This window comes from Cupressus sempervirens, chromosome 11 (genome assembly GCF_028749045.1).
Source record: "Cupressus sempervirens isolate cs-2001-9-10 chromosome 11, ASM2874904v1, whole genome shotgun sequence".
In the NCBI taxonomy this organism is placed as follows: domain Eukaryota; kingdom Viridiplantae; phylum Streptophyta; class Pinopsida; order Cupressales; family Cupressaceae; genus Cupressus; species Cupressus sempervirens.
The window spans coordinates 181,777,903-181,800,970 of NC_143128.1; positions in this window are offsets into that span (position 1 = coordinate 181,777,903).

The window sequence follows — 23,068 nt, forward strand, 5'->3', positions numbered from 1 at the left end:
TTCTAGACCAGAGGAATCTTCCCTACCTAGTGTTTTACTTGATATTATAGCACCTGATTCAGTTAATTGGCCAACAACTATAAGGTTACAAGAGACTTTGCAAGCTGAGAGATTCATTAGGGAGGTGGAAAGTGATAATGATATTGTTCATATTATGTCTCCTAATGATGATAATACATGTGTTGAAAGTCAAGGTAATGATGAATGTAATGAATCTGTAAACAATGATAATCTATCTTCCGAATGTGAAGAGATGGATTTAGCTTTTAATGAATCAGAGGATTGCAGCCATCATAAAGAATATGGATATGAAATTGAAAATGAGTCTTGTGATAGTGAATATGAGTTTGAAGAAGTTTGTAACAACAAAAGAGGTAGTTCTTACCATGATGAGAATGGGTGTTATAATGGTTCTGATATTTCAGATTGTTGTACTAATGTTGCTATTGTTGTAAGTTCTTCATAGACAAGAGAAGATTTGTGAGGAAGTCTTCTTGAGCCCTAATGAGATGTTAGATTTGTTGGCTTGTGAGTTTGAAAATTTTGTAAGTACTTCTAAGCATGTTTGTATTTTCCCACATAATGTTTCTTCATTTAGTCAAGTCACTTCCCCAATGTTTGATGTGGAAAAAGATACAAAATCTAAAAAATCTTTATCAAAATTTGGAGGTGCATATGACAATACCTCAAGTGTATATGCACATGATGATTTGATAGATTTAGGGGATGTGTTTGAGGGGAAGTTTTTTGTTGTCTCAATTCTTTCTTGTGTTAGTGATTTTATTGCAATGTGTTTTGATACTTTAGATGAAGAGGAAAAAATTGAATATCCTATTGATAATTTTGATTTTCCTTTTTATACTGACATATCATGTAATAAGACATTTGACGATTTTAAGGTTTACTCTAACAATTGGTCAAATGAAAACCAAGATTGTGATCAGCATATTTTGGACCAACATTTTCAGAACAATTTTTTAGATTTGGTGACTGACCATTTGTTTTAGTGTGAAGAGTTTTCAAGTGGTGAATCTGATTTGATGAATAATATAACTACAAAGAGGCAAGGATCAGATTTTATGTACCCTTCACACCTGGATACACAAGGTGAGTTACATTTTCCTGACATGTGCAACTTGGTGAACATGGAATATGAATACCTAGTGTTTCCTCTAAATAGCATGCATCAGTCATATTTTTATGATGGTTCTCAATTTAATTTTTACATTCAAGAGCATGCTGATATACATTTTCATAGTGAGCAAGATAAAGAAACTAATTTAAGTTTTTATATGCACTATGAAAATGGTTTTATTTCACATAATTTACTAATGAGAAGATATGATATGTGTGGTGAAATTGATGGAATTAATACCTAAATCTTACCTTAGAGAGATGTAAATGAGAATTAGGTATATGATAGAGGTAAGAAGTTTGGAGAAGTTTCGGTGGCTCGGAGCCGCCATCTTGTACAATTAAAATTGTTTCCCTGTTTTCAGTAAGTTGTTCGGAGAAAGTTTTTGTCAGAGTGGTATTCTTCCTCCAAAGATCTAATTTCTTACCATGCCCACAAGGGGCATGCATTCCCAGATAGAGCCACTGATGGGACTCAAATTTGCATTCCCTATTTTGAGTTCCATTCCAAATTTTGAGTTGCTTTGAGCCCTAAAGGCACATTTTCTTGCATATATAATCGACTGTCATTTCAAGGCCTAAGTGGTGTTTTAGTTGTCTAACACCCTTCATTTGTCATATGCATCTATTTCATATTTTTATTTTTTCATTCTAAACTATTATGTGAAGTTCCAATTTGAGCAGTGTCAGTTCTGCATTTTCTGCCTAAATGTCAAATAACGTTTAGTAGCCCAATTTTCCTTTAAATATATTTTACATGGTAAAGATTCATGACTCAACACTTTAAGGATGTTTAATATGCATACCAAAGAACCTATGTTCCATGTTTCAAGTCATTTCTTTTGATTAGGTTTTGAATGTCTCAAAGTTGGTCAGTTGTCTCTGTTGTAAATTTGTTTATTGTTCATAATTTTGGTTAGCCCTGTTTGACCAATTATAACTTTTGATCAGTTGACCCAAATAAGAAAATTCCTTTTGCATCATATTCTAAGGGTTAGAAACTTGCTATTCCCTAGATTTGAGCTTGCGATGAGTTTTTTTGATTAGTTTTCAAATGTGATTCCATTTGCAATTTATAAAGTTTCACTGGTAATTGAAAATGCAAAATGGTCAGGAGCCCTATTCAGGATATCATATCTTTGAGTCTGTGATTGGTGGGACCAAATGTATTGTACCATTGTATTCCATGCTAAAATATTACAAGTGTGCCAGTTTTCAAGTCTTGACAAATTTGTTTGCACACTTTCCTAGGTCAATTCCATTTGTAAAAATATTATCCTTTCAATATCCCTTGTCTTGCAATTCTAAGTACCTAACTTCATGCACTTGCAAAATCTATCCCATGATTCGTCATGAGTCCAAATCATAGAATTGTATTCCCCTCATGGAAATCAACCCATGCCCCAGTTTATAGAACCTCAAGTGCTTGTTTGCCTAGTTTTCAAAGTCAAATCCAAATCCACCTTGTGGTTTCTGACATGTTTACAGGTGATTTTAAGTAAGCAACTTTGGAGGTCGATATCTTTTGACCCTGATGTCATCATGTGATGAGATTTGGTAGGCCTATTGAATATGTTAGAGAGACAAGATAACAAAATTTTTAGAGCTTAGTCAAGTGTTTAAATCAGTTTTTAAATCTAGGCAATAGCCCTCCTAACACAGAGTTCACAGTGGTGCGAAAATGATTTAAAATAAGTATTTAGTGGTGAATTTGTGATCAAATCTGATTTCAAATAGTTTGATATGATCAATGGATCACTTTTTAGTATCCATTGTTTGAAAATGAAAAAAAAATTAGTCAGACCTGCCTTGGGGCCCGATTAATCTGCATCAGATTGACTAAAAACATATAAGTTTCATACATGATTGAGATTGTTCCATTTAGCCCTCTTCTAATTAAATCGAAGAGTAAATTTTATATCTTTAATAGTGTGGGAAGAAAATTAAAGCTTAAGGGAAAATATTGTGAACACCATTGATAATCGTCAGCAACATCTCCTCACCAAACTTGAATGAGCTGATAGATTGAAAATTTTACTAAGCCAATAGGCTTTGATTGATTTGAAGGAAATGGAGAAGCTATGACGTGTTCCTTAGAGCAGAGTGAAGATATCTTCTATGGAGCCCTTGGAGGGCTAGGTCAATTTGGGATCATCAACAAGGCCAAAATAATGCTACAAAAGGCTCCAGACATGGTGAGGTGGATCAGAGTTGTGTATTTTGATTTTGAAGATTTTAGGGTTGATTAGGAGTGCAAGGATTAGGAGGGAATACAAAGAGCTTGATGCTATTTGGTTTATGGTGGGTTCTCTCTTTAAAAAATACCCCTGTGATATACCCACTGAGGCTTTTCCATTTGAATTTTTCAAGCAAGCTTTTGTTGCAGTTCAATCATGTGTTGTACATTTGTAGTAGAGTTGCTACTACAAACAAACTCTCAAAGGAAGATGATAAGATCCCATATCGCTTGTGTGGGATGAATTTTTGTGTTTTTATTGGATGGAACACAAGGTGTAGGTAACTTGAAAGGCACAAGTCAATGTGGATTCAATGCCTATTGATTGGTGGGCCATTGTGGCTAGTGCGCATTGTGGTCAATAGAATTTTGACCCACATGATGTATAATGAAGATAGAGGATGTTAGGAGATCACTAGAGATAAAGTTTCATCCTTTGACATTACGATCAGCATATGGTCACCAAGAAAATTTTGCTATCTTACAATGTTACGATGGTCTTGGCGCATTGCATAAGATCAGAGGCCCAAAAATGAAGATGTGTGATATCATGATAAGCCTAGGATGTTGAGAGATCGGAAGGAATGATTTTGAGATATAAGATGCTACAAAGATGGAGAATTAAAATTTTATGAGTTCATGTTGTTGGGGAGATCAGGAAGATTAAAATGAGAGGGTAAGACATTATGAGAAGTACATTTGACTCATAATGATGTTTAAATATTTCAAATGAGGAAGATGGATGTGGGTCCACCCTGAATGGTGATAACCAATAAGAGGTAGACACTTGGCACATGAGATAAGGGGAGTATAGAAAGTGAATATTAAAATTCAAAATCTAAAAATTTTAGTGCTTTTTTTTGAGAGGTTTGAATAAATTTAAGATGTTATATAGTTCAACTATGTAATTATTTTAAATTTTTCATTTTTAATGTTCTGTTCATAGTTCGAGAGCTAGAATTTCAAATTGGTCTCAGGGGCACGGTTTTTGTCCAAAATATGTAGTATAATATATCGTTGGAACTAGGAAGAGATGAATTTTTGATTTCTATAGTTAGCTTTTGCACGAGTATTTTCTAGAAGTGGCTACAAGAATATTTATAATTCTGGGGGCATCTCAATTGCAAATGCAGACTTAATGTTTTTAGATGAAATGAAGATCAGATATAGCCATAATTTGATCCTTTTTCATGTCATTACCAACTTTAAGGATGATTTGATTGTTTTTTAAGGTAGTTGGAAGTAATTAAGTTTTTTGCCAATAGAATAGTTGAATTTCATGGAAAAAGTAGAAGTGATAGGCCAAGATTGGATTTGAAGCTTTAGCACAGTTTATGATGAATTCTTGATATTTCTCTATAAGATATTTTGTTGATTACTTTAAAGGCAGATATATTGGATATTTCTACATCATTTATGGTTTTAATTTTAGGCACATGAAGGAAGATAGTTTCAACAACATTAGATTGAAGATTATTTCAAGGGGACACATGTCAGTTTCATATGGAAATTCTTGAAATATCTTCTCTTCTATATATCTTTCTTCACTACTCTTGGTAATGGTTCTAATTTTGAGATTTTCTCACTATTGTGAGACCAAACAGGTTCCAATTTTTATGACTAATGAGACCACAAGGTTGGCTCTAGTTTTAGAGTTGTGATACCATTTCCCTTAGTATTCCTCTGTTATGAACAACAAATAGTGTATTTCTTTTGAAGCATTTTATGCTACACAATCACCTTTTTGTGTATTTTATAAATTTTTATTTATAGATGATGTATTGGTTTCAAAGAAATTAACACAAGAGCTTCGTTTATTTTAGTTTCATTTTGACTCTCATCTCCTTTCTTTGTTATCTACAATCTTTTATGTTTGAGAATGAAGAGCTTAAATTCAATTGCAATTCCTTAAAGCTGTATGTCTGGATAAACTTGCTATTGGAACAAAGATCCAAGTAAATGCTTGTTTACATTGATAGGGTTGCAGGTTAAACCAGGAGGATATTGCCATAAGTATGAGAGTTTTTATGAAGATTGATGTCTAGTTGCAAGTTAGATAGATAGATTAGATGTCTGGATATATAAGTATACTTCAAGTATCCATTCATATGTTAAAGTTTAGTTGATGCCCAATGGATAAGGGAGTGGTTAGCTTAGAGGGTGCATGTTCTCTACTATTGCATACCTAGGTTATATTGAGATCCAAATTATCAATTGAATATCTTTCCCTTTATATTTAAAAGTTGAAAAAGTTTCCCTCATTTGGTTTATCAGGTTCATGTGCTCTATTATTAGCTATTTCATGACCATGAATGCTTGCATAAAAATAGAAGATTAAGGGATTTTATCTATTATTTAGATTCAAATATATGCCTTTTCACTGGTACCATCTAAAGAATCTGAGTTCCACCCACCTAGGTCTTACAGAGCTTGAATAAGAAGAAGGAATTAACCTTATAGTTGGCCCAAGATCAATAGTCAAGTGCATCCATTATAGGAATTTTCTAGCCTTAGATGTATTGGTCTAGTTTCTTAGTTATTTTCAAACCTATTAAATCAGGAGCCAACAGGCATGACAAAAAAATCATAGATCTCCACTGATCTCCACCAAGGGCACAAAAATAAAATGTAGAGATCATAAGAGCATAATAAAAAAATGCAATGATCATAAGGGAATGACAATTAAATCTCCACCAACATTCAGAACTTACCACCCTTGTTTAGAGTTCTCCACCCTCTTTCAAACGCAACTCTCCATAATCAGAAAAAATGGGGAATGATTTATGTCATTTTTTATTTTTATTTTTTTATATCTAAAATCAACTTCACATTGTATTGTAACTCTGGCATAGATGTTTGCTCTTCTATAGCTTTCATTTCAGCATTTCAACATTCAATTTTTTAAGTTTCCTCTTCATTATATAGTCATTTCCACCCTAAAAACCACTTTGTTACTTCATTAAAATTAGGACTTGAACAAAGCCAATGCTATAAAACCTACTGCCACTTTGAAAAAAATGTTATCTCCAACATTGCAGCCATATGATAAATGGGAATAGCACATGCCCGAGCCACAACCCAGTTAAATTGGTCTAGTTGTTGATTAGTTGGGTTGATTACAAATTCTTGTAGAACTATCATTAGATAAGGTACGATAAAATGAACAATTAGTTGTTCCCATCTAGCAGGATCAAATACAATTTTCCAAGGTGATAAAATTGCATATGCAAATGCATCACTTGAATGACATGCATGAAGCACATTCCCAATCTTGAAACACTCTTATAAGCAATGGAAAAGAAAATGTAGATGCAATACATGACAAATTGTACAACTTTTAGTCTTTATATATACAAAGAGATCTTTTTGAAGGTGCTTATAACATATTAGCCACAATAGAAAAATTGATCTAGCTGCATACATATTCCAAAATCCAAATAATTAAACAATAAAACTCTCTCAACCCATGCTAAGTGACTTGCACAAAAATAATGCAAAATAGGAAAAATGGGCAGAGTTCCCAAGAAATTTTAGAAAAAAATATCTTAGCAGATATTTTTAGAAAGAAACAAGCCATAACCTAGTTAAATTGGTCTAGTTTTTGATTAGTTGGGTTGATTACAAATTCTTTTAGAACTATCATCAGATTAGGTACAATAAAATGAACAATTAGTTGTTCCCAGCAAGCAGGATCAAATACAATTTTTCAAGGTGATAAAATTACATATGCAAATGTATGTATGTATGTATGTATAGATACATACATATATATATATATATACATGTGTATATATACATATATATACACATATGTGTGTGTGTGTCTATGTATGTATGTATATATAAAGAGATCTTATGGATTGTGGTGATCAATGGAGATCTAAGATTTCATTGTCAGGCCCTTGTGATCATTGCATTTCATTGTCATGCCCTTGTGATCTTTGCATCTCGTTGTCCTACCCTTGTGAACTTTTTATATGTATGTATGTATTTTTGTATATGTACATATGTATGTATATAAATAGAGAGATCTTGGCACAACACAAAAACAATAAAACTCACTCAATAGGTAGCATGGCCACAGATGCAATGGAAATGCCTATTGGTAAGTAGATTCCTTTTTTTCTCTCTCATTTTTCATGTGTTTATTTCACTTGAACTATTATTTCTTGGGTGAATTTTGTAATATTGGATGCATTTTATGTAGGAGGCAATGACGACATTCCTAGATGTACTTGTGTGATCAATTTCTCATGAACAATGAAGATGGACTTCCCCTAAGAGTAGTAGGAAGTCATAACAATATTCCAAGTACTTTAAAGATTGATCTCATGACATTCCACGTAACTTACCATGCTTATACATGTATGGATGTTCAAGTAATCAACCTCACATTTAATAAAAGGAATATGTGCTTCAAAACCAACTTTTAAACATAACTATATAAGGATTGAGTTAGGACGTATATAGGTTAACCTTACATTAACTATAAACTACAACACAAAGTTTGCACCAGGGTATTACAGCATTGTAATTATAGAAAATTGCTTGATTCACCTAAGTGGGTGTATGATGGTGAAGAGTTGTATTAGGTGAGTAAATCTCACTAGTGGTTATAGGAATACAACTACATCAAAACAATTAGAAACCAAAATTGCATATTCATTAGAGTGAGTAGTTCAAGGGTCTTGATCCTATGGATACGAGTATGTAGGTAGCCTAGTAGGTGGAGTATGCCTCTAGTTTGCAGATGCCTTGGACATAGTTAGGTAGCACTTAACTATTTTAAGACATTATATGTTAACTCACAACGCTCATTCCCTTGCAAAAGCCTCTTCCATAATGACCCCACCCCTAAACCATGCAAATGATGTTGAAGTAGTTCTCAACCTTGAAACACTCTTATAAGCAATGTCAAAGAAAATGCAAATACAATACATATATTACTATTATTTATGTGTGTATATATGTATATATATGTATGTATGTATGTATGTATGTGTGTATATACATGAATCCAAATAATAAAACATTCTTAAGTAGACATTTTTGAGCACTAGGTGTGTGAAGGCTTCATGCAAAAACATGTAGAAGCAAAAAAGCTCATAAACATTTTCGATGACATGTTTGCCAAGAGCATACACAATTTCCTCAAGGTGACTTCCATTATTAAATTTTCATATATATTTTGCTTGTTATCATTAATTTCTTTATTAATTTTATTATAAGAATCCATCACATTTTATATTAGGTGATGAAACCTATAGGTACAGTTATATGTTTAGAAAATGGGAGTATGCTTACACTAAAACACATCCCATATTTAACTCAATTAGGGTTTTATGTAAGTTTTCCATGGACTCAAAAGGGTTATCATTTGGTGTTGTGGGTTATAAACAGAAATCTCTTTATTGTCTAATTGTGGAGCTAATTTTGAATTCATGGGTACATTGTATTTCATTTGTAGATTCAATAGAGCTTTTGGTAGTGTGGGTTGAAAAGGGATTTCATGTTTATGATCTGGTAATGGAGATTATTTTCTTAATTACAAATTTAATTGGTACATATGTGTGTGGGTTATGCAAATATTAGAAATTCCTGATAATCTAACAATGGAGATGAGTTTCATACAAGTTGAAATGGTTCATATGTAAATTATAAATCTTTTGGTATGGTGAAGTAGATAGAGATTTTGTTTTATGATTTGATGTGTATGTTGTAAATTATCTTGTAGATTTTGTTTTTGTGGTCTCATTATGGGTTTGACTTTCATATATGTTTGATTGCTACTGGAAATCATCTATAGACTTAAATATAGATCTTTTGGTATTGTTTTGGCAGACTATCTCTAGTAATAACCTTAATTATTACTAGTCATCACCCATAGTTTTCATCCTACAAGGGAATATTGCAAGTCATTGTAGTTAAACAGAGAGAAGATTATGTAAGACTTACATCTGGTATTGAGGAAGGCAAGTGGAGACCAAAACACTTTTTCCTCTATCATTTCCACATGACAAAAACATTAATCCAATTTCATTCATTATTATGATATGCATATCCAATGGCTTTCCCACATCCAAAATCAACCTCGTATAATGGAAATCTTGGAGAGCGTACTGCATTATTTTCATATACATACCCATCCATCATTGCAATCAACTTGTGTTCTACCATGAGACTCTCCCTTCTTCAACCAACTAGCAAGTGGATAGAAATGCACTAAAACTAATGAGAGGTTTTTTTTCATGCACTCTATAAATGAAGAGTATTTATTGAGAGGAAGGTGTGTGTAAAGAAAAGGTGTTGTACATTGTTGATGTGTAACTAGCCAAGATCAAAATTAGAGAGGAACATGATATGTGCACTAAGGGTTGGGACCACGGATCTTACCAGAGAGTATGCCTCTAGTGCTATATTGAGATAAATAGGAATAACCTAATCCCTATTCCCAAAAAAATCACTCGTTACCACTTTGGAAAAAATTATGCCTCCAATATTGAAACCATACGATAAATGGGAATAGCATATGCCCAAGCCATAACCTAGTTAGATTGGTCGAGTTGTTGATTAGCTAGGTTGATTACAAATTATTGTAGAATTTTCATTAGATTAGGTACATTAAAAAAAACTATCATCATATTAGGTGAATACCCTGGTCATTAGATCATTATAAATGTGAAAATCCAATCTTCTCTATAAGATGGTGTTTTCCTTTGAACATTTGTAACAAGTGAGAAATCAATTTTGGTATATTTATTATATCTGTCCACTAATGGTAGATTATTAAACTTCATTATTTCAAGCACACTTTTTCTCCAAAAATGAGACAAAGATGAGAAACAATTTTTTATTCCTCTAAATGAAGATGTACTACACGATAAATTGCACAACTTGTAGTCCTCCCAATATTTGGACTATAAATTCTCAAAGACACTTGCAAGTGACTTCAATGTCAAAGTACCTATCACAATACTTTCTTGTATATATTTCCACAGACTCTCTCTTGTGCCTTAAATCTTGATCAAAATTTTAAATACCTGCCTCTACCATATCTAAAATCAACTTCACATTGTGTTGTAACTCTAGCATAGGTATTTGATCCTCGATAACTTTCATTTCAATATTTTAGCATTCAAGTTTCCAAGTTTTATCTTCATTATATGTTTGGTTTATCATTGATTTCCTCTAGTTTGATTATGGTGCATCTCAACTAGCTGCTTCAATGATGCAATCACCCATCTAGCTCTAGATTGTGCAAGCACTTGTTGTTTTACAAAATCTGTTGCCACTTTGGAATTAAAAATTATGCCTCCAACATTGAAACCATATGATAAATTGGAATAATAGATGCCCAAGCCATAACCTAGTTAAATTAGTCTACTTGTTGATTAGTTGGGTTAATTAAAAATTCTTGTAGAATTGTCATCAAATTAGGTACAATAAAATGAACAATTAGTTGTTCCTAGCTAGCAGAATCAAATACAATTTTCCAAGGTGATAAAATTGCATATGTAGATGCATCACTTGAATTCCATGCATGAAGCACATTCCCCAACTTATAATGAATGGTTGGATATAAAGGCTCTATATGTTAGCCCAACAATGGAAGCCAAGGATGTAACCATGCATGTATTGGCATGCTCTCCCTACAAGGATCCCAATTATCTACTATTGTTGTTAATTTGGGCATCACTATATGATCCAGAATGTTTACATTTTTGTTAGAGGTTTGCATAGACCTATTAAATAAATGTAAATGTGCTAGGTTATTTTAGATCCTTCTATTGTCCATGCATACTAAACATAGTTGCACGTGCATGCTCAATTTAGAGTGGTAGATTCTTATTTTGGATGCGACCGAAAAATGATGTACACTAGAAGATGGAAAAATGATGTCACTTTTTCAGGTCTAGAACCTTTTATTGTACTTTAAAGATTGATCATTTCTTAAAGATTTTAGATGTTAATGGGGAATTCAGATGTTTGGGGGTGGGGGGTGGGGCCAAATGAGCTTTCCCCTTCACATGGTTGGCCCTGATTAGTAGAGAATATTAAACTATTCTCAAAACCAAGTGAAGCTCAATATTAACCTATGATTGCATGACAACTAACTGTGTGAATCTCTTGGTTTTAGGCAATGCAGAAGGATGCCATAGTCAAACTCAATGATTTATGAAATTTAGTTGCAGTGTATGAAGTTGGTAATTATTGTTTGATTGATTACTATATAGCTAAGATTATTTCAACTTTTACTAGGGCTTAAATAGAGTAGATCTTCATAACATTTGTACATAATTTAGTATGGAAGCCATCCTTGTAGAGCATGATTATGTAATACATGTAAAGCTTTACAAATAATTATATTTTTTTTTTGATCTTGTGGTAATCTATTGTAATAATGATGATTTTTCTGATAGGCAGTCGTCACATGTCATTGTCACTGCAATGGCAACCACTGATGGTTGGGCATCACTCCAACAACATTGTTGTTGCATGTCTATTTTCATTGCAACACCCCTTCATTCAAATACCTATCAAGCCTACAGCAATATCGTTGGACCTACGATGATCGTCTAAAACTATAGGTCATCATAGTTGCAATGGTATACCGTCAAACATCTGATGGCATGAAGAGGAAATCTTCACCTTTTTTTTTTTTGAAATTGTGACAGCTTTGTCTATCACAATTGCAATGGAATCCCATGTCATCACAATTTGCGACAACAAAAGTTTGACGCCCATCCAATGAGGGCCAATTCTAGTTACTATAATTCCAATGAAGTACATAATGAATTATTATTGAATCTGCTCATGCCTCTATCAAAGAATATGACTAGCCTTCATCTTTTCTCTGATATCTAACTTCAAGGATCACATATACATTCATATTCCTAGACATTATAATAAGGGAATTACTTTCCTTTATAAAACTTAAAAAAATCAATTAGGTTGGCATGTTAGGACTTCCTTAATGCACAAATAATTACATTAACCAATGCTAAGGCACACATGGTACCCATTATTATAAATATATTACAATTAGAAATATCAAAATATGTATCAAGATCCATGATCAATACTCACCAATCCTTAATACAAGTTACACATTCCAGTTGGCTCCTAAAACTTAATCTAAATTGTACATGCAAGCAACCAACACAAAATGAAACAAATGAACTACAAATCCTAAAATATGCACTAGATTGAGTTTTTTACCATGACTTATGATCGCATACACGGATTCCTTATTGTTATGTGGAGCCTAATCAGACTCAAAGGTTAAGCCTTCCCTACTTTATTCAATGTTGTTTCCCCCTAGATTTTTTCAATGGGGATTCAAGGGAAGCACCTCCAACACAGATTCAAGGGACAATACCCTTTGTGAGGTCCTAGAGAAGAGGAAGCTCAAATAAATTTATTATTTTAAAAGGTGTCAGGACCTATTTTGTAGTGGATGACATATTCTAGCCCTAATTTTGTAAGCAACAAAAATCTTGTATAAAATTTCTTGTATAATGATGGTATTGAGCTATAATGTATTTTAGATTGTAATCAAGTTGAAATCACTAGATGATAATAATATTGGACTCATTGTTGGTGGACATAGCTCAAGTATTGGGTGAACCACATTAAATCTTTATGACTTGTGTTCTCTTTTGTGTGCTTTATTGTTTTCTAATATTGGTTATATTTTCAAGTAATTGTTATTTATGTCTCTTTAATCCTCAAAAGTGGTATTAGAGTAAGGTTTTTTTAGGTTTCCTCTATAAGAAGGTCTCATGGTTGAGTGGAAGTAATGTTAGATGAGGGTAAGTTGAAGGTTGAGAAGTTTAACAGGTGAAACTTTTAGTTATGGAAAATGCAAATGGAGGACTATCTTTATCAAAAGGATTTATCATAGTCATTGCAAGAGAAATCCAAGAAAGAGGTAGCTATGAGAGATGGGGACTAGGATATTTTGGACAAAAAGGCACTTGGGATTATTTGTTTATGCCCTACATAATCTATGGCATTTAATATTATGAAAATGAAGATAACTAAAGAGTTGATGGAAACACTAGAAAAGTTGTATGAAAAAACTTCCACTTCAAATAAGATGTTTCTCATGAATTATTTATTTAATATTAAGATAGAAGAAGGTTACCAGTTAATTATCCTCTATAAATATTAATTTTGATAAATAAATTAGGGTTCTCTTGATTTTGTGTTCTTTTCCTAAAAGTTGGAATAACTTGGTAATAGCTATGAGTAATTATGTTTCTAGTTCTAATACCCTAAAATTTGATGATGTTATTGGTGTGATTTTGAGTGAGGAAACTCACAGGAAAATCTCAAGTGGACCTACATTAGAAAGTGCCTTGAACACAAAAAGTAGAGGGAGAACGAATGAAAAAGGAAACAATTCTAGAAATTGTAGGAAATCAAGAGGAAAATCAAAGGGAAAGAAGTCTCAATCTAAAGGACCAAGAGATTGTTGGTATTGTGGGAAACCAGAGCACAAGAAGAAATATTTTTAGACACAAAATAATAATGAAGGAGACAAACAAGAAGGAAACAAGGAGGCCAATGTGGTAAGTAATGAATTCAAAGAGGATGTTTTTCTTCTTGACTTAGAAAATATTGATGATTCATGGGTTTTAGATTCAGGGACTTTATTTCATGCTACATCCCATAGAGGTTATTTTCTTGATTATGTCTAAGGGTATTTTGGGATTATTTATTTGAGAGATAATGAACCCTTTTAGATTGTTGTAATGGGGTGAATTGAGGTTAAGTTGTAGAATGTAAATCATTGGCTACTACAAGAGGTAAGACATGTTCCAAGGTTGAGTAAGAATTTAATTTTAGCAGGGCAACTAGGTGATGAGGGTTGCACATTACTTTTAATGATAAAAATTGGAAGATTTTAAAATGTTCCATAGTAGTAGAAAAAAGTATGAAAGTGTGTGCCTTATATCTTTGTATAGGTTATATTATTCCTTCTATTTTAATTATTTTAGAGAAAACTAAATGTTCAAGAATAATTGTTATAGTCGAGTAGGAAGAGAATCAAATAGTTGCTATAGATTATAAAAACACACTATGGCACATGATTGAGAAAGGTATGAAATTACTTCATTCAAAAAAAAATTTACTAGGTCTAAAATGTGTCAATATGTATTTTTGTGAAATTTGTGTGTATGAAAAGCAAAAAAGAGTGAGTTTTGTAAAGAGTGGGAAAGAAAAGAAAAACAAGAAATTAGAGCTTGTGTATACAGATGTATGGGGACCAGCTTAGGTATCTTCCCTTGGTGGTTCTCTTTATTATGTTACAGTCATTGATGATGCAACTAGAAAAGTAAGGGTTTATTTCCATAGAAATAATTGTGATGTATTTGCAACTTTTAAGAAAAAGAAATGCTTGGGTGAGATTGAGACTGATAAAAGATTAAACTATCTAAGATCTGATAATGGTGGTGAGGATTGCAGCAATGAGTTAAAGATTATTTTTTTACTAATGGTATTCATAGAAAAAAAAAAAACTATTCCAAGGACTCCACAACAAAATGGAGTGGTTGAATGCATAAACAAGACAATACTAGAGCGTGCAAGGAGTATGAGGGTGCATGTTGGGTTACCCTTAAACATGTGGGTAGAAGTTATCTATACCATTGTATATTTGATCAATAGAGGTCCCTCTACTCCTTTGGGTTGTAGTATTTTACATGAATCATGGACTAAAAAGAAGGTGAGTTACTCTTTTCTTAGAACCTTTGGTGTTGAAGCATTTGCACATATAGATTCTAAAAATGGAACCAGGTTGGAAGCTAAGTCAAACTAATGTATATTTTTTAGATATGACATTGATCAATTTAGGATTTGAGTTTTTGAAAATCATAAAATTATAAGATGTAGGGATTTCATATTCAATGAGAAAGTGTTGTACAAAGATTTGTTGTACTAGTATGAGAAGAAAGAAACAAATTGTGTAGTACTAGATGATACTTGAAAAGATGATGTTCTAGTAGTTCCTTATGCTCTGCAACAAATATCACAAACCCCAGTGAATGTTAGATTGTCAACAAGGATAAGTAGACCTTTAGAAATATTTTCTCCCTTTTTGTATTTTATTTTATGAATAGATAAAAGTAAACCAAAATTTTATGATAAAGTTGTGTAGGTGGATACAAAGATTCAGTGGGAATCTACAATGACTAGAGAAATAGACTCCTCGTTGAAAAACTAGACTTCAAATTATGTATGTTTTCTGTATGTAAAAGGCCTTTATATAATAAATGGGTTTATAAGCTGAAAGAAGAGGATGGAAGTTAGAAAATATTTAAATTCAAGTTAGTTGTAAAAGGATTTGCATAGAAAAAGGGCATTATTTTTTATGAGATATTTTCTCTAATTGTTAAAACGACTTCCATTTGGACATTGAAGTATTGTGGCTACTGAAGATTTGTATTTGTATCCACTTGATGTTAAAAAAAAATTTCTTCATGGTGATTTGGATGAAGAAATATAAATGGAACAATAGTAGGGATTTTAAGTCAAAGGTAAGGAGAATTTAGTGTACATATTGAAGAAAATTTTATATGGCTTGAAGAAAACACCTCAACAATGATATCTTAAATTTGACAATTTTATGAATGAACATGATTACTCTTAGCATCATACCGATTGTTGTGTTTATTTTAAGACATTGGATGATGATAGCTACATTATTTTATGCTTATATGTTGATGATATACTTGTAGTTGGCTCTAACATGGATCACATTAAGATATTAAAATAATAGTCATCATCTTCTTTTGTTATGAAATATTTATTGGTAGAAAAACAAACCCTTGGTATGAAAATTTGTTGAGATAGGAAAAATAAAAAATTGACATTATCTCAAGTTGATTATATTAAGAAGGTATTGAAAGGTTTCTATTTAGATTATTCCAAAGTTGTCATTACACCTTTGCATGGTCATTTGAAATTGGCTAAGGAGATGTTTCCAAAGACATGGGAAGAGGAGGTTAAAATGTCCTAGGTACCTTATACTTCAATTGTAGGAAGTTTGATGTATATCATGGTATGTACTAGGCCAGATATTGCATATTTAGTGGGATTCATTAGTAGGTATATGAGTTATCTTTGGATTGAGCATTGGAATATAGTCAAATAGATTCTAGAGTATTTGAGAGGAACATCCAATAAATGTTTACATTTTGGTTGCTCTACTACTTATTTATAAGGCTATGTTGACTTAGATTTGGTAGGGCATCTTGATACCAAGTGGAGTACTATAGGTTATGTACTTATTGTTGGTGGGACAATAATGATTTAGATTTCTTAGTTACAGAAGGTGATGTTTTATCCATTGCAAAGGAAAAGTATGTTGTTTCTATAGAGGTAGCCAAGGAGATGATATGGCTTCAATTCTTCATGGAAGAATTGGAACACTCATAGAGGGACAATTATTTATTTACAGATATCTAGAGTTTCATTCATCTTGTGAAAAATTCTTCCCTACATTCAAAGACAAAATATATATAGTTGTAGTACCATTTTATTCAATCAATTTTTGATGATGGACAATTAAAGATGGAAAAGATACATACAGATGATAATCTAGAAAATATATATACAAAGGAAGTGACAAGGGAGAAGTTGAACTCCTCTTCAGCTTTAGTTGGTCTTCTAAACTGAATAAAATGAAAGAATAATAAAGTTCAAGGTAGTTTTACATTCCACTAGGAGCTACAAGTTTTTTTACTAGTCTCCAAGTGAGAGGTAATTTGTTGTAGAGTATGATCAGTCTCCAAGTGGGAGATTATTATTATTATGTGGAGCCTAATTAGACTTAGAGGTTAATTTCTCCTTACTTCATTCGACGCAGTTTCCCTCTAAATTTGTTCTATGAGGGTTTAGTGGCAGTGCCCTTAAGAAGAGGTCAAGATGCAGTGGCCCCATTATGGGGTTCTAGGTCAAATTATTTTATTATTCTAAAAGGCATCAGAAGCTATTTTCTATTGAATGAATTATTCTAGCCCTAATTTTGTAAGCGACAAAAAGCTTGTATAAAATGGCTTAGGGTTAGGAATTTCATTATGTATGATGATTTAGTATATTCTTGCAATGGTATTGAGTTGTAAGGGAGTACATATTGTAATCAGGTTTAAATTACTAGATAATATTAATATTGGACTCATTGTTGGTGGATGTAGTCTAGGGATTGGGTGAACCACATTAAATCTTTTTGTCTTGTATTCTCTTCAATGTGCTTTATTATTTTCTGATATTGGTTATATTTGTGTGTAATTATTATTTTTGTCTCTTTTATTGTAACATTCCTTATCTCCAATAACTTATACTCAAAATAATAACTTGTTCTAGCATTATTCCTTGTTATTTGTTTACAACTAGTCTTCACCATATCAACTGTAATTCTCTGATATCATCATATAAAACACTATGACCATAGATATAGTGTATATACTCACTCTATAATATAAATCCAAGCTCCCATACTTAGGACTATCATACATTATTTGAATTATCTTTCTCAATAGCCTATAATGTACATAATCATAATTTATCTAATATCTAAAAATGCGAACATATGTTGTCATCAATAATAAAGCTTTTATGTAAACATGTCATATATGAAAAATTCTAATCAGATCAACATATCCAACAATTTCCCCCAATATTCAACAATATCCTCACCAGTACAAAAATAATAATATGTGACTAAAAAAAACTACTAAATTTTTTATATAAGTGACTAATCTTAGTCACATAACTAATAGCAATTAATATCTGGTTATTTATAATACCACTAAATTTACTACCAAATTATTTTAGTCATTTATTTGGTCACTAGTTTTGATCATTGATTTAGTCACATATTTGGTAATATATTTAATCATATATTTAGCTGTATATTTGATAGTCAATTTAATCATATATTTAGTGGTATATTTAGTAGTATATTTAGTCATATATTTGATCACATGTTTAGTTTCAGTAGTATATTTGGTCATAATTGAGCACAGTGGAATCAAACCACCATCCTCTTGCTTATAAACTAGGTGCTCTTCTATTGAGATAACACCTTTTAAAGAATAATCATACAATGTATAACTTTCTACATTGTCCTTGTTCTACACTAATCAAAGCTAGCATAATCTTAAAGGTACACCTTGGAATATATAGAAAGCAATAAGAAGAGTAAGGGATAAATCCTCTATTGCTTCATAATTAAGGACTATTACATCTTTGAGAGGTTGACAAAGGCTTCGGTCTTGCATCCTCAAATGTACCTGCAAAAATTTAAAACATAGAGAAGGGGGCTAAGAAATAAAGAACCTACAAATCCACTAAAATTGCATGATCCAATTTCCAACTTGACAAATTCCTTGAGTAGCGTAAATATTCCAAATCAGCCTTTTAATAGCAGACTCAAATTAAGACCGAGACATACATAGAATCCTAACACATGGAAACATATTGTAATTTCTCTATTGCACAATCTAAGAAAACATAAAGCATGTGCTTCACTAGTTGTTTTTTACCAAGAAATTCTTGAAAGGTTTGTATCAAAGAAAAAATCAAGCTTGAAACCTTTTGGATCCTCTACCCTACAACAAGAGAGCAACATAAAAAATAAAAAAAGTATGTCATGTTTTCTATAATTGAAATTACATGGCACCATACTATAGGTAATTAATGACCTTAAAATTGATTGAATCATTAGCACATAGAAAATACATTAGCAAGGTGGCACAAGGAAAAATAAAATCTCACTTGCATTGCAAGAACCTCATTTGTCTTCATAACTCCCAACCAAAACTCATAAACTCCTTTCTATGGAGAAAAACACTTAGTAAGTGAAAATACAAGAATAATCTAAACCAACCAATATTAGTCAAGTTGCTCTAAATTTCCTTGAAATTATTTATAAAATATTATCCATGCTTCTTCCATGATACAAATCTAAAAATTGATAAATTTCTTACTTTCTTCCTTTTTTGTTGTTTTTTCATTATGGGACTCATCCTTAGTTTCAATATCCACTATACCATTAAAAATTTCATACCTCTAAAAAGTAATTAAATAATAGTAACAACACTCACAATTAATAGTAATTCTATAGTCAAGAATTCTAACACCTACAATTAATTGTATTCAAATTTTTACTTTTTTAATGTTTTAAACTTTGTTTTTTCTTAATCTATATAACTTATAAATCTACAACTTTGACTTAGTTCATCTATATTTGAGATTAACTAGAGCATCCTAACTTTAACTCAGTTTATCTATATTTTAGAGTAACTAGAATACATTATCTTTCATGAACACAATAAGACACAATTGACTTTTCTTAAGAAAAGAAATGGGCCTAGTGTACATACACTCCAAGTTGTAACTCCTTCCACACAAGTAAACTAGCTACATGGAAAGGGGTGCAAGGATTTGGGATATCAAGCCAAATCACAATTGCTTAAATTCACCAATTTCCAACATGCTACACTTGAGTAGAAGACATATAACATGCATGAAAGCCCCAATGGCACTATTTGTGCTTCTTTCAAAGTACCAATACCTACATTAGGTAACATTGATGATGACAATAATGATATACAAGCCTAATGATTGATTCTTGGAATTGGCATTATGTTTATTTTAATATTAAAGGTAAAACAATGAATATTTAGCTTGATGTTTGAGTTTGAAAAATTAATATTGTGACATTTTTTTATTTTTAATGTAGTTTTAAAATATATGATGTTATGTGGTATTATGTACTTTATTAATTATCCTAACCTATATGTTATCTTTACATCTTGTGTATGTATGAAACCAATGCCAAAAAATTATTAGCTTGAGGTACTCTTGAACACAAAAATCCCAAACCAAAATCAATATAAAAAAGCAATAAATAATGTTGAGATAAAAAAATTTTAAGAATAAAATAAAAATTTCAATACACTCTTCAATCCATTATAAAACTCCAATCCAACCTTCATGCAACAAAATTAATTGATGTTGAAGAAGAAAATTGTATCACTTGGAAAATGGTTGTCCAATGACAACCCATAAGTAGACCTTTCCCAATCCACAACCACCATATTTCAGTTCTCTTAAACATGTAAGTAGTGCACATGTGACACCATATAAAATTCCACATGAAAAAATCAAGGTTGATAATATTAACAAAGATTATAGTGAACAAACCAGTGTTGGGGGAATATTTATTAAAAATCAAGGAACAAAACTATACTATGTAACATAACCACCTCACAAATTTAATGAGATTCAATATGTTGTATGTTATTACACATATAAAGAAACATATAAAATGTAGGTACTTCACCTTTAATAGATCTCTTGGTGTCAATGAAAGTGTCGTAGAAGAGGTTGATAGGACCAAAGGAATAGTGACACTGAATTTTGAAAAAATCCAATATCAATGATTGAAATTCACTTTGTCAATTCCCTTAAATCTTTACATAGTAAAAAGAAAATAAAGTAAGAGACAACTAAAAATACACACATTATGATATGGTACATGTTAGACACAGATAAAATAGCTATAATGAAATCCTTTGCATCCTTAGAGTAAAAAAACAATACCTATAGAAATACAAATGGTGCCAAATCACCTATACTTGAGATGTGTAAAAATACCTAAAAATTTAATAAGATAAAATTGTTATCATTCTATATATTTAGTTAAACAAGAATATAGTTTGCAACACTATATGATGACCAATTTGCAACGCAGAAAAAGTGGCAGTTGAGTTGGTGCATTGTACTTGGGGCAAATAAGTGACCTAGTCTTTGCAAAAATCACTAGGTCCCAAGATAGAATATATGTCTTGTTAATAAAGTGTTTTAAATTTTAACAAAAATGACTTATTTTTATGCCTAGCCATCATGAAATTTTAGACAATATTAAAAAATACCAAAATTTAGAAAAAGGGATAATCTATTCTTACAACTTTGTTATATAATAATTATGACAAGTATTTTGATCTAAAAATGAGTACCACAGTAATAAAAAATTGTTCCCCAAAATGAGGCTTATATCTACCCTAGACACTACAAAAAACTAGCTACCTTTCCCAATACAAAAACTCTACTCACTAAATACATATAGATAACCATAGTAACATGGAGACACATCCCCACTTGTTTTACCCCATGTCTCAGAGATAATGATACACTAGGGACTTGGGTACTCCATCCCCCTATCCCCAATAACACTACTAGATCCTACCACCTCTATCAAGAATGGGGAGACATCCCAATATTGACTATTTATTAATTTAACAATCTATGTTCAACATTTGTTGTTCCAATTCAATGCAATGTTTAAGTATTTACTTTATTTATTTATATCTTATATTTCAATACATCTTTTCATCACTATCATTTTAAATATCATATAGTATATATAACCTTTTGTCCCTTGTCACCCTCCCCCTACCATCCCCAAATTAAGGCCACTCTATCCCCCCATCCCAAAAAATTGTCCCCCTATTTTGTCACCCCTTTGTCCCCTAAGGAGATCTAACTATATTGATAACTAGCCTACTAAGTAATATCATCCAAAAATTGGAAAGACTTCATCCATCATTTAAACTTTAAAATGTTGGCAATACCTCCTAAACAATTACCAGTTCTGGATACCTTCTTGTTAGCTCCATGCAAGATCCAAGCACTGAAATATAAGATTAGATGCTTATGGTTTCAATTTTAAAATGTGTGATTCTTCACTTGAATAACAGTCCTCAGTAGGTAAAGTATAATATCAATGCATTCATACACCTCTCCAAGGTTAGTTGCATCTATATCCCCACATCTAATGACTTGGAATCTCCAATATAATAGAAACTGTGTATTTACCTCACCTCAAAAAGCTTCACTATTCAATAGATCATTCATCCTTCTCCCCTACTCTTGGACTCACATCATCATTGGCAACACATAAAACTTAGGTATCTTGATTCCAAGATGAATGATTCCTCGACTAGTATCAGCATTATTCTGATTTTGATATGAATCATTTGTTTAGCTTCATAGATGGTATGTTATTTTAAATCCAAAGAATTATCATGTAGTCTATTTGTTATATGCTTATGTTTTAGCATATTTCTACCACAATAAAAGTGAATTATATGATAAAATATTTTAAAAATTGTAGGAGAGACATTTCATAAAACTGCAATATCTTCCATGGCATTTGTGCACCTCAAGATATATCCTAAAATAGATTTAAATCATTCTCCCATTTCTTTATTTTTAGGCTTACAACTGTTAATGGGATAATGAGTCAATAAATTACCTTATCCCTTGTCATATTTTTTAAGCTTAATTTAGATAGTGGCTCTTAAGAGAAATTTCAAACTATATTAGTATTGTTAAGGTAGGTTTTATGCCTAGGTACCATAGTGACATCTTAAAAGTAGTTTTATCCTATTTCATTTCTCATAGATCAATTAATAAAGTAGATGCATTGGGGGAACAACATGAAAGATCCTAGCTAGGAACTAAGAAATTTCATTTCCCTGCTATACTGAAGAAATTTAATAGTATCCACAAAGAGGCCTAGGGCCTAGTTGCCAAATTATTAGGTATTAACTTGCAACAATTAAATATAACTAGAGATCTACAAGAAATATCCAATGAAATGTGTAATCTCATATGATATGTTAG